Genomic DNA, 16,353 nt, shown 5'->3' on the forward strand with positions numbered 1-16,353 from the left:
GCAAAGGTTTCACATTTAGTTTATCAATGGTTAATATGATACTTTATAGATACCCTAGAAACTTTGAATTTATTCTTAGAACTCTCTATCTCTTTTTCTGCAACAATTCTATCAGTTTTGAAGGGGAGAATGGAGGGAAACTATGTAGAACTGAGGGCTTGATAACTTTTTGTTTTGTTTTGTGAGTAGCTTTAGCCAAAGAATATATTATTTAATGGCAGTCTACTAGTGATAGGTTTCTCCACACATAGCTAGGGTAGACCTCAGAAAGCAGGTACAGTCTGTTAGTAGAGGCTTATTTGACACAGCAGAACCTGGCAAAGCTTATGCTATACTGGTATAGCAGTCAAGAATTCAGCATCGCTTTTATAGCTTCATGAGATAGCAGAGGACGATGTTATAGTGTTTCTAATGTTACTCAAAAATAATTCTGCACACAGTTGTAAAATATTTTGTATAGCTACAAAAAGCTTTCTCATACAAAACTTTGATAATCAAAATAAATCTTTGAGTGGAGGTATCATTGCCCCATTTTATAGATGTGGTAACTGAAGTTCAAAATTTGTACACAGCTTCATGCAGCTAATAAGTTTAGCAACCCAGGATTATGGTCTTATAGGGCAGTGTTCCTTCTACTCTTTTGAAACTTACTTTTAATACACATTGCTTTATGAACCACGTTGGGAGAAAAAAATCAGAGCAAAAAGGAAAAACAAACAAACAAATAAAAAAAACAGGAAAAAGAAGTGACCATATCCATGTATTAATATATATTCAATCTCTACAATTCTTTTTCTGGAAGCAGATGGCATTTTCTATCCAAAGACTATTGGGATTGCTTTGAATCACTGAACCTCTGAGAAGAACCAACTCTTTCATAGTTGATCATCACAAATTCTGGCTGTTATTGTGTATAATATATTTCTGGATCTGCTTGTTTCACTCAGCTTTAGTTTATGTTAGTCTTTCCAGGCCTTTCTAAGATCAGCTTGTTCATCATTTTTTATAGAACAATAATATTCTATTACATTCATATAACACAATTTATTCAGCCATTTCCAAGTGATGGGCATCTACTCATTTTCCATTTCTTTGCTACCACAAAAAGGACTGCTACAAACATATTTACACATATGAATTCTTTGCCTTCTTTTATGATTTCCTTGGGATACAGACCCAGTAGTGAAACTGCTGGGTCAAAGGTATGCACAGTTTGATAGCCCTTTGGGTGTAGTTCCAAATTGCTCTCCAAAATGATAGGATCATTTCACAATTCCACCAACAATGCATTAATTAATGCATCCCCCTTTTTCCACATTCTCTTCAACTTTATTATCGTTTCCTGTCATCTTTAGCCAATCTAAAAAATGTGAGGTAGTATCTCAGGGTTGTTTTAATTTGTATTTATCTAATCAATAGTGATGTAGATTATTTTTATATGACTATAGATGACTTTAATTTCTTCATCCTGAAAATTGTCTGTTCCTATCCTTTGACCATTTATCAATTGGAGAATGATTTGTATTCTTATAAATTTGATACAGTTCTTTATATAGTTTAGAAATGAGGTCTTTATTAGAAATACTGGCTGTAAATTTTTTTCCCCAGCTTTGTACTTCCCTTTTTAATCTTGTTTCTCTTGTTTGTGCAAAAACTTTATAATTTAAAGTAAAATTGTTCATTTTGCCTTTCATAATGTTCTCTAGTTCTTCTTTGGTCATAAATTCCTCCCTTCTCCAAAGATCTGATTAGGTAAATTTTTCCTTGCTTTTCTAATTTGCTAATAGAATCACCCTTTATACCCAAATCATGTACCCATTTTAACCTTATTTTAGTATGTGCTGTGAGATGTAGGTCTCTGAGTTTCTGACATACTATTTTCCAGTTTCCCTAGCAATTTTTATCAAATAGTGAGTTCTTATCTCAGAAGATAGAGTTTGGGAGTTTATCAAATACTAGATTACTATAAGCCTTGATTATTATTAGTGTACTTTCTTTTCTTTCTGATATACTTTCTTTTCTTGCAATATTCAGGGGAAAATAGAGAAAGATGGCATGAGAAAATGAAAGAAACAACACTGGATGTTCTCTCCTCTTACCAGGTAATAAATTATTTAATTATAAGCCATCTTGGCCGCTGACATTACGTTGCCTCTTTACATAAAAAAGTCCTATGGATTTTGGAATTCCTGAATTTGAACATTAAAATACTACATTGACAAAATGGGCTCCAGGTAATATGTTATTTCATATTCTGTTGTTTAAATAAATTCTTCCTACTTAGAGCCATCCCTTATAGCAAAGAACAAAAAAGAAAGAGATAAGAACAATAGGAATTACAAAAAACCAACAAGTATATTAAATGATAACATATAAAATATTTTATACCTCTCCAATAAATGCAGGTGCAATTTGTTATCTTTTCCTTGATTTAAAGCTCTGTTATTATAATCAGCAATATTCTATACCCTCTTTTTATTGACCTTCCCATTTCCATTTTTATAGTCATTGTGGATATTGTTTTCCTGGTTCTGCTTACTTCTTTTTCTATCAGTTCTTATAAGTCTTTCCATGCTTTTTTTGTTTTATTAATAGTATTTCCTAAGTTGCCCTATGATTCTATTATATTCTTGTACCACAACTAGTCTATCCATTTCTCAACTGATGGGCATCAATCAATTCTTTGATACATACAAATGAGTGCTATTACAATTATTTTCCTTCATATAGTGCCCATTTTCTTTCTTTGCTATTCTTAAAGTATCTAATTGGCAGTAGGATCTCTTGACCAAAAGGTATGGACATTCTTGCCACTTTCTTAGTATAATTAAAACTTATTTCCAAAATAAATGGACTAATTCGCAGCTTCACCAACAACATATTAGTGTGGCTATCTTTTTATGCCTCCAATAATTGTTCTCATATTTTGTTATCTTTATCAATTTGCTAAGTATGATGTATAATCTCAGATTTGCTTTGACTTTTTGTTCTTTTATTAGTGATTTGAAACAATCTTTTGTATTGTTGATAACATGTCTAAATCTTTTGATCACAACTATTGGGAATGACTTTTAGCTTTATATATTTGTATTAGTTCCCAAGACTCAAGTCATTTGATGTTAAAACTGTGTTGAAGATAGAATTGCTAAACTCAACTATTTATAGAATTTTAATTAAAATCTACAATTTTACAAATTACAGATATATTGTTTGCTATTCCTTGAAGATTTCCTCAGAAGTGTTAATCTCCTTTATAAGGTCCTCTCACCAACTAGTCCTCCCTAAAATACTTTTATATCTACCTCTTATACTTTGTATTTATTTATATATTTTATGAGTGTTATTTATTTATATATAGGTGTATTCTCCAATATGATGTAAGCTCTTTAAGGGAAAGTATTTTTGTTGCTTTTTAAATTTGTATCCCTCAAGTACTTTCTTGTGGCATGAATCTCTGACAAATAAAATCTCTGAGCCCTCATTATGTTTTAAATGCATAAAACAAAATAAAACTAAGAAAATTGTTAAAATATTTTTAGATACAAATAAACAAACTTACATTAAGAGCTTATTCTTTTGAGCCTAGAACAATACCTGATCTATAGTAGTGTTTAATAAATTTTGTTAATTTATTTTGTTCAATATTATCTGTCAGTTGTTTTGTTCCATTCCACATATCTAATCAGTTACCAGATTTTTGCCACTTTGCCTTCATAACATTTTTCTCCTTTTACCATCTCCTCTACTAATATAAGTACAATCTAAGTTTAGGCTTCCGGTACCTTTCCCCTAGATTATTTCAAAAGTCTTTTAATTGGTCTTTGTGCTTCAATTTTCTCAGCATTCTAGTCCATCTTGCACACTGCTGCCAAATGATATGATAATTTCAATAGCTTCTTCTTACCTTTATAATAAAAATAATAGCCTCTTTATTTGGATTTAAAAACCCTATATCACTTGACCTCAACATATCTTTTCAGCCTCCTTAGGTATTATTCCTACTTCTACATTCTACAATTTAGCCAAATTGGCATCCTTTCTGTCCCTCACACATAACACCCCATTTCCAGTCTCCTTGCCTTTGCACTGGCTGTCCCAAAAGCTTAGAATAGGCTTCTTCCTTATTATGTCTCAAAGAGTGCCTTTCTCTTTTTTAAAAATTATAGCTTTTTATTGACAGAACATACGCATGGGTAATTTTTCAACACTGTCCCTTGCAATCACTTCTGTTCTAACTTTTCCCTCCCTTTCCTCCATTCCCTTCCCTAGATGGCAGGCAGTCTCATACATGTTAAACATGTTAAAGTATATCTTAAATACAATATATGTACATATTTATACAGTTCTCTTGTTGCATAAGAAAAATCGGATTTAGAAAGGTAAAAATAAACTGGGAAGAAAAACAAAAATGCAAGCATTCCACATTCATTTCCCAGTGTTCTTTCTTTGGATGTAGCTGGTTCTTTTCATTACTGATCAATTGGAACTCACAGAGTCCCTTTCTAACAAGCTAGTTAGTTCTCTTCCAAATCATTTTGTATTTAACTACTTTGAATATACTTGTATTCATTCACTTTATATTTATGCTGTATATATTTATATAAGTACTTATCTCCTACATTTATATAAACTGTCTACTCAATGAGAGTAGACATCATTCCTTGTTTTGCCCTTGTATCCATAGCACCTAATGCAGTTCCTGGTACATAGTAGAAACTTAATATCTGTTGATGTATTATAATTTATTTCTTTTATAGAATTTCCCTAAACCATTACATTTGATCTGTTTTCATGTTATTATTTTTATTGCTGTTTTTAATCCTCTCCATGTACATTTCTGTTTTAGTTTCTAAAACACATGTATTGGAAAATAGGTGGAAGGAACCTTAGAAGTGATTTACTTTTAAGTTTTTATCTGAAGAGTAGAAGAATCTTGGAACAATATCTTCAGATTAAAGATTTCTTTATGTGACTTTGATGGGCTTTTGTTTGATTTAGATGACTAATAGTTGTTGAAAGACCTTAATAAATGGACTTGGTGGGGTTATTTTTGGTTAATTGGACAGAGGAATTTTGTTTAATCATATTATCATTATATTGAAAATTTTCATATTCTTTAAACAATTTAGTTTTATTTAAACTATAAAGTATGTGTGATTTTATAAATCTGCCATTTCTATATCCAGAATTTAGTTCCAATACATTGTTTTTCATGGACAGTTTAAGTTGATTTTTCTGACTGTTGTTGTATTGTTTTATTTTTTTTTTATAAAGAAAAAGGGAGAATAAAAACAAGGGAATAGTAAAATACTGAAATTCTTCTCTATGTGAAGAAAAGAACAACACGTTAATAACAACCAACCAAAGATTTAACAATAGTTGAGTGCTCATATGCATGCATAATTAAAATATAATAGATGAGACATACACAGAAGGAGGCCATCAATATAAAGCAGATGTCAAAAATGGACACTACTGCTGAATCAACTTCAGTCACCATAATGAGGGCTTTGAGCTGACTCAGGCTGGCTGACTCATCCGCAGATTTCATCAACAAAATTGCTTGGAAAGGATTTTGAAAGAAGCTAGAGGAAAAGGTGGACAGATGGGTAGGCTAAAGTTCCTCCAGACCTGTTGAAGGTGTACATGTAAGAAGACAAATCATAACAGTAGAGATTTCCTTGGCAACTCTCAAATGCACCTTTTAATAATTATGTAAATTGCAAGTTTTTTTTATGTTGAGTTTTTATTACACACTAGATTTGCTCCATGAGAGCAAGGATTATATCTTGTCTCTTGTCAAGTTCCTAACACAGTACTTTGCAACAGTAGATTCTTTAAAATGTTTTCTTAATTAAATAAGGAACAATAAGATGTTGTTGATTAATATACAGGGATAAAGTTGAGATATACTAAAGAACTACTGGAGGAGGTAGATGAACCTAAATACTATTTAGGGAAAAACACATTTTCCCCAATATAAGGTAAAGGAAATAGAACTGTGGGGTTTGAACTTTGCTTCATTCTCTATTAGAGAACAAGATGAACAAGAATAATTTTATTTTTAAAGAGTCCTCCACCATCATGGAGATTAACTCTCAATACAAAAGATTCTTATAATCATAACCACAGAGTATTATATTTCCCAAAGAAACAAATATGATCTTTAACAAACTCCTGTGATACAAAATTTGAACATTTTTCATTTTCTTTGTGCCAAAGAAAGGTGGTGATTGGCTATGTACTGTAATGAAACCCCAAAAGTTATAAAAACTCAACTGAAACTCCTACTAGTCTAAGCAGTTTTAATTAGAACACAAATAAACGAGTTTACCTTTCAGTAGAATAATAAACTCTTACAATAGAACAAAGTGGTAGATGAAGACCAGGACAAATTTAAGTTTGAACTAAAATTTAATAAGCATGATGAGGTAGATAGACCACTGGAGTAAGAAGATTTTATTTAAGAAGGTTATAAATGCAAATATGTATAATAAATCAGAGGAAATCAATAGAGGGAATGCATTAGTATTAAGGGGGATTAAAAAATACTTCTTGTAGGAAAAAAAAGATTTTAAGTGAGAATTGAAGGAAACAGAGGAAGAAAGAAGGGGAGATGAGAAAAGTAAATTCTAAGCAAAAACTGAAAATTCCTGAAGATGGAGTATTGTATATTGTTTAAAGAATAGCAAAAAGGCCAGTGTCACTGGACTGCAGTGTAAGTAGAAGGGAATAAAGTATAAAGAGACTGAAAAGATAGAAAGGATCCAGGTAATGAAGAATTTTGAATCTATGACAGAGGGACACTGGAGTTTATTGAATAAGACAGTTGCATGGTTAGTGTTGCACTTCTGGAATATTAATTTAATGAAGATGGACTAGAGTGGAAAAGCAACCAGAAGGCTATTGCAATAGATCAGATATGAGGTGACAAAAATCTGCACCAGGTTGGTAAGGAAGTAGCCAAAGTAGCAATGTAGGATGACAAAAGGATGAAAATGTAATTTAGAAGTGAGAATGAAGAATATTGATTGATTATAAATGAATGTGGAGAGAAAATGAATGATTAAATGACCATGAATGATTGTACGAATGATTAAAAGGTTGATTAAAGACAAACTTGAAGCTTGGCAGAAGAAAGGAAATTTCAGAAAAACCTTAAGAGAAAAATACAAGACTCTTGGTTACATATAAGTAGGATACAAGGTGAAGATGATAATCAAAATAATATTATTTGACAATTATATAGCATTTGAAGGTTTACAAAGTATTTAAAATCTCCTTTGGCTCTCTCAAGAATCCTATAAGTATGTACTATATGTGTATTTTAGCCCCATTTTACAGATGCAAGTACCTTGCTAATTACAAATTGCAATTTTTCTAAACATAAAATAGATGATAAACTCTATTGGCCAGATGTTACTGGATTTCTCTGAACAGAACTTTGACCCCTCCCTCCCCCACTCCATTTGGGATAGGCCCATATTCCAGCCTGAAATAAGACTAGTCAACAAGGATAAGATCACCATACTCCAGGGCCATGATTTCTGCTCTTTAATGCCAGACTTAATGCCAGATATTGTGAATTTAAACCTGTCCCTACACAGAATAAAGCTTTCCTCATAGTGCCTTTGAATGGTGATTGGCATGATTGTGAAACTGAAGAAAAAAGAGCTTTAAAAAAAGTCATAAAACTTTTCATTTCAGAAATCGATAGTCTCTCAATGGCTCAACAATAGTCAGAAAAGGAGTTAAAATAAGACTAGCCACAGATTAAAGCACACATAGAACACTAATCAAACAGGAAATCTTTCCTTGGTGAGCCAAATGCCTTTTAATTATCAGTTATTATATTTGAGTTCGTTTTAACTAGTCTTCACAAAAGATTTCAGAGATCAGCTTAATTGTATGGAAAATGGCCTAGGAGCATGACACACCCCAGGGATAGAACAAACACCAAACAGTTATACTATTGTTTCAGAACACATGAGAACTGGTCACACTTATATGTTTCTGAAACTTCTTTAAACCTATAGATTGACCTTAACAACTAGGATTCCTCCATTATGTACTATTGATGGCCAAGAAAAAAGTAAAAAGAATGAAGATTCAGAACTCACTTCTGAGGAGAGGCAGCAGAAGAAAATGAAAATAATCAATTATGTGTGTTGGGACACTGCTAAGAACAATATTCAGCAGGATTCAAATAAAGGCAAAAACATGGTTCCTGATCTCAAGGACCTAACATTCTAAAAGGGAGATAATATGTAAATATATATATATTCAAACAAAGATATGTACTTTTTAAATAGAAAATAAATTCATAGGAAAGGCACTGAGGTATATGTGGGCAGAGGAGAGATGGTTCCAGGAAGGGGATGGTGATGTTTACATAAAGAAAACAACCACCAACAACAACCAAGAAAGGCTTCCTGAAGAAAATATAATTTGAGCTATATCTTGAAGGAAGCCAGGAAAGCTAGGAGTAGGAGGTAAGGAGACAGATTATTCTAGGCAAAGTCATGTGGAGTATCCTCTACAAGAAATGGGATATTCTGTGTGAGGAACTGCAAACAGTCCTGTGTATGGCAAACTTCAGGAAGGGAAGTAAAGTATCAGAAAACTAGAAGAGTAGAAAGGTGCTGGATGCTGAAGGGCTTTAAATACCAAAAAGATTTTCTACACATCCTGGAAATAAAAGAGAGCCACTGGAGTTTAATGAGTAATTGCATGAAATCAGATCAGTGCTTTAGGAAAAGATTTTCTGTAGAGAGACAAATTAAAATCCTAATTCAATAGTGCATGTAAGAGATGATGAATAGTAGCAATGTGAATGAAGAAAAGGCTATATCAGGAGAAGTATTGTGAAGGTAAAGAAGACAAGATTTGTCAAAAAAAAAAAAAATGGTTATGAAGGGTAAGTACAAGTTAGAAGAAGTGGATTACACCCAGGTTGTGAGCATTAATGACTGGGAAGATGGTGGTATCCTGGAAAATTTGGGAAGGAGAGACAGTTTTGGGAGAGAAATAATGAACTCTGTTTTGAATCTGTTGAGTCTGACATATCTAAAAGAAAAAAGATGGTTGAAGAAAAAGAAGAGGCCCAGGACAGATGACAAAATTGGTATTCCTGCAAATGGAATTTAAATATGGTCTCACCCACTTAATAATGAAGTGATCTTGGAGTTAAATCCATAAACTTGTTTAAAAATATAAGTTCCTTCATTAGAGTGTAAGCCTAAAGCAGTAGTTTGTATGTCTAAAGCAGTAGTTTGTACATAGTAAACACTTAACAAAGGCTTGTTTACTGATATACTCTGAGTCTCAGTTTCCTCCTTTGTAAAATAAGGGGAAAGGACTAGATCGGGGTTCTTAATCTGATCACTTGGTGGTATAGTAAAGCTTGTAAGCCCCTTCTCAAAATGATGTTTACATGTATAAAGTAAAATGCATAAGATTAGAAAGAAAACTACTATATTGAAAGTTATAAAAAAAAAAATTTAAAACACAAGTTAATAGACCTCAGGAAAGGAGTCATTGGACTATATGATCCCCAAGGTCTCTTTCAACTCTTACATTTTAGTATTACATTTTAATTTTATAGTAAATGTCTTATTAGTCCACATCCTAATTTCTTCAAGGTTCAGCAAGAGAGAGCCTATACCTACTTACAGGGTCAAAGTATAACTTTTAGATCTAAGATCATAAATAGAGCTGACATTCTGAAATTAATAATAGGCTGCAATGACAGACTTATAATGTGTTGTCCTTTCACAATCTTCCACTTATGGATTTATAGTCATAGACCTACATTACTATTAATTTAAGCACCCACTATGTTCCAGACACTATAAAGACCTAGGAGATACGAAATTAAAAAAAAAAAAAAGTCTTTACCCTTACATAAAGACTAGTAGATAAGAGTAGTGGTAGAGTAGAGGTATAGTGGACAAAGTGCTAAATCTGGAGGTAGGAAGACCTGCATTCAAAAGCTATTTGACTCTGGGTAATCCATTTAACCTCTGTCAGACTCAGTTTTTTCATTTATATAATGGTGATCATAATAATACCCATTTCTTATTTTTTTTAATAACTTTTTTATTGACAGAACCCATACCAGGGTAATTTTTTACAGCCTTATCCCTTGCACTCACTTCTGTTCCAATTTTCCCCCTCCAGCCCTCCACCCTCTCCCCCAGATTAATACCCATTTCTTAAAGTCCTTGTGAGAACTGAATGAGATAATATTTGTAAAGTGCTTTGTAAACTGTAAAACACTCTATCAACTATTAAAGATATTAAGTTAATACAAAGTAAGGAGGAAGTAACCCTTCCTTTTAGTAGTTAGTAGAAAGTACTAACCTCCTTTTCTGAGAGGGGGGTTGTACTGGAATAGAGCCTTGAAGAGAGCTTGGATTAGAGAAAGCAGAGGTAAGGCATGAGGGCATTCCAAGGACGGGGGACAGCACAGAAAAGAGGCAGGAGATGGAATGCCCAGAATAACGAACAGCAAATATGTCAATTTGGCTGGAACATAGAACATGTTTGGAAAGAAGAATATGAACTCAATCAAGAGAAACTGAAACCATCTGATGGACTTAAAACGCCAATCAGAGGAGTGTGCAATTTTATCGTAGAAGCTACAGTGTAACTTCTATTAGAAGAATGATATTGTCAAGACTTTGTGCTTTAGAAACATTTTAGCAGTAGAGTAGATCAGTCAGGCAAGAGGTAAACTGGAACTAAGCCAAGATTCTAATTAAGTTATTACGTCAATCTAGGCAAGAAATAATAAGGGTCTCATCTAATAAGGTGCTTACCATGGAAAAGGACCAAAAAAGTGCAAAAGAATTAATGTCTGGCGACATTCATCTTTTCACTTCTAAGAGAACAATCACAGGGATTGTTAAGGTTAAATCTGTTCTTAGTCCTGGAATAACACAAATAAATGTTGGCAAGATTTTCCCAAGTCCCTTTCACGACTCAGCTCAGTTAATTCTATTTCACACCAATTCCTACAAGTCTAAGTGAAGCGGTCTTCTTTAACCCATTTTGGTCTTTACCATTTCTAACTCTTGCTCAGTCGCTTCTGAAACATATCTCAAATGTTTCCTTCTCTCTCTCCTTCACCTCGTTTCTTCCACGTGTGAGCAAAGGGCAATTTTAGTTTTGTTAGATGAGCAGCAAGTAACCCTAGTGACACATCGGTATAATAAAACCAGGAAGTGTCATTCGGAAATACCCTTAAGGGCAGCTCGCCTATTTCCGGTTCCGAGAACCGGAAGTTTAGCGTATTCCACTTTTACCCGCCCCACTACTACTACTAGCCTCATCCGGGACTCTGCTCTCAGGTCAATCGGCTTGCCCGCGAGAACAGTGAAGGGGGCGGAGTCGGGCACTGCCTCCGCGCCATCACCATGGCAGAGGGGAAAGAGGCGACAGCGCAGGCGCAGTGCGCGACAGAGGGGGCTCGGCAACTCGGCCAAATCTTGAAAATCACAAGATCCATCTTCAGACTCCTAAAGATGGAGAATAAAAGGCGCCTTGCTTATTCCATCATCCAGTATCTGCATGACCAGCTGCAGCATGGAGATCTCTCTCCTGATGCGCAGGAGAGTTTGGATGCTTCGATCCAGTGCCTGGAGACAGCTTTTGAGGTGACTGTTGAAGACAAGTATCTGGCGGTATCCCAGACTCTGCCAGAAATGTTTGAAGCTGTTACGGGCATAAAAGAGATCCCCTCCGTCCATGGGAATTCTAAGCCCATCCCCCACCGTGATGTAACTACAACTGAAGCTGAGAGGCTCAAGACTGAAGGAAATGAACAGATGAAAATGGAAAACTTTGAAGCGGCGGTGTCTTTCTATGGGAAAGCAATTGAATTAAATCCAGCCAATGCAGTGTATTTTTGCAACAGGGCTGCCGCCTACAGCAAACTTGGAAATTATGCAGGCGCGGTGGAAGACTGTGAAAAAGCCATCGGCATCAACCCTTACTACAGCAAAGCCTACGGCAGAATGGCTTTAGCTCTCTCAAGTTTAAAGAAGTACAAGGAGGCTGTAGGCTATTATAAAAAGGCTCTGAAGTTGGACCCAGACAATGACACGTACAAAACAAACCTCAAGGTAGCTGAGCAGAAAATGAAAGAAGTCCCTAGTGCTCCAGGAGGCACTGTAGGCTGTAACCTAGCGGGCTTGCTGAACAACTCAAGCTTCAGGAGTGTGGCGTCGAACCTCATGAATAATCCTCAAATAAGACAGATCATGTCCGGGATCATGTCAAGTGGCCACAGTACTTTGGGAGGTTCCAGAGCCACCCGTTCTCCAAATGCCAGCCCCAGTTTCATCCAGAGAGGCCAACAGTTTGCTCAGCAGATGCAGCAACAAAATCCAGACTTGATAGAAGAGCTCAGAAGCCAGATTAGGAATCGGAACCCCAGCACCAGCAAAGATAAAAAGCAGGAATGAAAAACGAAGGTTAGCACCATTGAGCATTGAGTCCTTTGATGTACAGACTGGAAACCATGTATTCTGCCATTTCTCCAGTTGGAATTTCCACGAGAGAAAAAAAAAATTATTGGACCTACATGTTAAGACGGATCTTATTTTCCTTTTCTTTCTTTCTCCTTTCCTCCATTCCCCAGACTCTTTTATCTCCCGCTCAACTCTCCCCCCCCCCCAAAAAAAAACCCAGCATGTTATATAAACACAAAACAGAATCCTCCCACTTACTAGCTCTCAGAAAATCAGATGCAGAAGTATAGTGGGGCCTATAGCTACTTCTCAGCCCCATTTACTAGATGTTTCAAGTTAAGAAATCTCAACTATATGGCTACCTGGGGCTTTGGGGGTTGTATTCATCTCTACTTTTTTCAAAGAAGAAGAAAAAGCATTTTCTTTTTTTGAGTAGAAATCAGTTTCTAAACACACATGCTCTCAAATTGCCTGTTGTTCCCAGTGCTCCTCAAAGCTGAGAGTCCTGTTTTTATAATACTCATCAGCATAAATAACCTGAGGCATAAAGATCTAGTCAATGCAGCTTGCATTCTCTTTATGCATGAGGACAAAAAAATTCAATGTGGATGTCTATAGAAGCTTTTGTTAACCCCAATATTTTAGGGGGAGTGAAAAGTCTTATTGGGGTACATAAGATCAATTTCTTTTACTTTCTTTAATTTGAGCTTTTTAATAGAAACTTTTTTCCCCTCATTTTTTTTTTTTTTTGCCAGTGATTTCATGCCTAGAAACACAATCATGATTTATATCTGGTGCCCACTAGTTCCTCATTCGCCAGGTATGACTTGAGCTTCAAGTATCAGTCTTATCATTCATCCATTGCCTCTCACAGTTTCTTTAAACATAGGTGCTAATGGGCCCGTGGATTTCTACTGGAGAGGAGTATCTGCACAATTTCTCCCTTACCATGCAAGGAGGGTGAGCCTGCAAAGGGATAATACAGAACAAAACCTGTATTGATCAGTTTCTAGACCCATGATGGTGGCAAACAACATTTATAGGAATTTGGCAGAGAGGGAGGCTGCAGATGCCCATGTAGCAGTGGAATTATCTACTATGCTCAGCAATAGTTTGGATACCTCACTGAAAATACTGGAGGCTTTCATTAACTATGATCAGATAGACTTTGGTAAAAGTTGTGGAGGGGAAGAAGAGAAGACATATATGAGTCATGGAACTTATGATCTGGGGCAATTTGACAATGTCTCAGTCTCATATCAGATAATTGAATGGTAAGCTCCATAGTTAGAAAGGGCAGATTTGTAGCTTTCAAAGAGCCTCTTGGAGCGATAAATGAACTTTGATTACTATAGATGATTAGCAGGAAACAATGATCATCTGTTCTTTATCATCACCCACAATATTTTTAATTCTTAGTTTTAAATGTGGTGAAGAAGCTAATGTGTGGGGAATAATACATATTGTGATCTTAAAAAAAAGGAACAGTCATCAACTCTTTGAAGTCCTTGAAAGTACTAAAGAGTACCTTCTAGAAGTGATTAAAAAATCTCCTTAATATCTGCATTATTTGATGAAACCTGCTTTTTCTCAAATACCACTATTCAATAGAATTTATAAAGAATAAAAACACCACAGAACTATTATTTAATGGTTTAGGCGTTTATAACTAGCAACACAGAGAATTGGCATTTCCTATTTTAAAAGCATCCAATATGTCAGTAGCATTGGATGTTAGTTTTATGGGCTAACTTGGGTCCTCTTATTTTCTCATCTAGAAGCAAACTGGTATGTTTTTATTGAAAAATGTGTGTGTAATCCCAAAGAAATAATTCACAAATGAGCTGTACTCCTTATGTTCCATTGTCTGTGATGGGGCCTATTTGTACTTAGCTTAGGGCTCCTGGGGTCACTTTATAGCAATCAACACTTGAGACAACAATAACAACTCACAATTATATAATACTTTATAAAATTTACAAAGTACTTTCTTCATAACAACCCACTAAGGTAGAAAGTATAATTTTCACCATTTTATAAGTGAAACAATAGACTTTGAGAGATTGAAGTGTTGTGCCAATGGTCATACATCTAAGTAAATAATGAGCTAATACTCAAATTAGTATCTATTTTTAGATCCAAAACCCTTTCCACTATGTCATATAGCTCTGATTGCTTAATTTCTATCTCCTATCTTCTGTACCCATCTTATACTGCCATATCTGTTCCCTAAATCCGAGTATTCCCCAACCTTCATTTTTCAGTCATGTCTGACTCTTCATGAAACCTTTTTGAGTTTTCTTAGCAAAGATACTAGAATGGTTTTCTATTTCCTTTTCTAGCTCATTTTATAGGTTAAGAAGCAAGGACAATAATTAAATTATTTGCCCAGAGTTATAAAGCTATGCAAAGTATCTGAGGATAGATTTGAATTCATGAAAATGAGTCTGCCTAATTCTAAGTCCAGTGCTCTATTCCCATGGGTCACCAAACTGCCTGAATTCCCAAACTTACTGTGTTAAAAAATTTCACTTTTTTCAAGAGCATCCACTAGTATATGTACAAGTTGTATGCAAATGTGGAATCAGACACAAAAATATAGCATGATACACACACACACACACACACATACATACATACACACATACCCCTTTACTTAATCAACAGTAAATCAAGAGGAAGATAGAGTCACCATTCCTCTGAAATAGTGGTTTCCTGCCAGCAACCAGGAAATATTTGGCACATGGGGGTCTGCTGATGTAACAATCATTTGATACCAGCAAAGAAGGTCTTATTTAACCGTTACTCATATTCCAGAAGAAAATAGAGTTGATCTTATCTCAAGTCATTGCTTGGTGGTTTAGTCTAGACCATTTAACCTTTAACTAAAGGTTGCACTCTACTTCTTCATTGGAATATCAAAGATGCTTTTAAGCTGCATATTTCAGAAAGAAGTAGGTTGGCTTTGTTACAAATGGAGAAAAGCAGAGAGGAGTACTACATATCTTCAGAGGAGAAAGGATTCAGAAGTCCCTGGATTTTTATCTTAACTCTATTCTTCATTTCTCAATGTGAGTTTGGATGTATCATTCAATCTTTTAAGGTCCAGTTATTAATCCAGAAACAAAATAACACTTACTAATAAGCATAAAGCCCCTGGATAAATTTGAAAGTGTTCAACAGGTATTTGTTTATAAATAATACCAAAAGCAATCATAGTCCTAAAAAGACAGGTAATGAAAACCATAAAATGTCACAGACCCACATGCCAGTCTGTAAAAACAATAGTACATGCACTCTCTTGGTTTTCTTTTGTTGTTGTTTATTTAATAATTCATTAAGCAACTAGAATATTTATTTCTGCCCCTCCCCATATTCTTTTCACCCTCTTATAATCCCCTTGGTTTATTCCTTCAGGAAAATTAAAGCAAAGAGAAGGAAAGGAAGACACTGGCAGTCTACCTCAATGGAGATGTGGGAATGTTGAGAGCTAAAACCCGGTCCATATAATCTATAATGGAAATAAATTTCTGGGCTTGAGTCATAGGACTTAAAATAATCATTCTATAAGCATAAATTGTTTTTATTCTATGGATGTGGGGGTGGTGAATGGGGATATTATTACCTCAAAGTTATGGTTAAAAATATTAAGGATAACAACTAGGTTCATGATTTCATTGGTACAGGTAGTCCCCCAAATGAAGAAACTTCCTTTATTTTTCCTTCAAATAGTTTTAAGGAGTTACAAAGTTACTGAGTTATTGACTCACTCAAGGTCACAGAGCCAGGTGTCTCAAAAATATTACTTGACCCTACTTCCTGGCACGAAGGCTAGTGCTCTATCCACTCTACCAGAGTTGCCCTTGAATAAAAAATAATT

General features: G+C 34.8%; 1 protein-coding gene and 1 pseudogene across 4 annotated transcripts in view; one reads left to right on the top strand and one right to left on the bottom strand.

The window, feature by feature from the left end:
* The window catches only part of RYR3 (ryanodine receptor 3), a 708,417-nt gene that overhangs the window by 550,133 nt on the left and 141,931 nt on the right, over positions 1 to 16,353 (bottom strand). The window lies entirely within an intron of this gene.
* LOC100917206 lies at positions 11,336 to 16,035 on the top strand (annotated as a pseudogene).

The sequence above is a fragment of the Sarcophilus harrisii genome, chromosome 2 (assembly GCF_902635505.1).
Source record: "Sarcophilus harrisii chromosome 2, mSarHar1.11, whole genome shotgun sequence".
In the NCBI taxonomy this organism is placed as follows: Eukaryota; Metazoa; Chordata; class Mammalia; order Dasyuromorphia; family Dasyuridae; genus Sarcophilus; species Sarcophilus harrisii.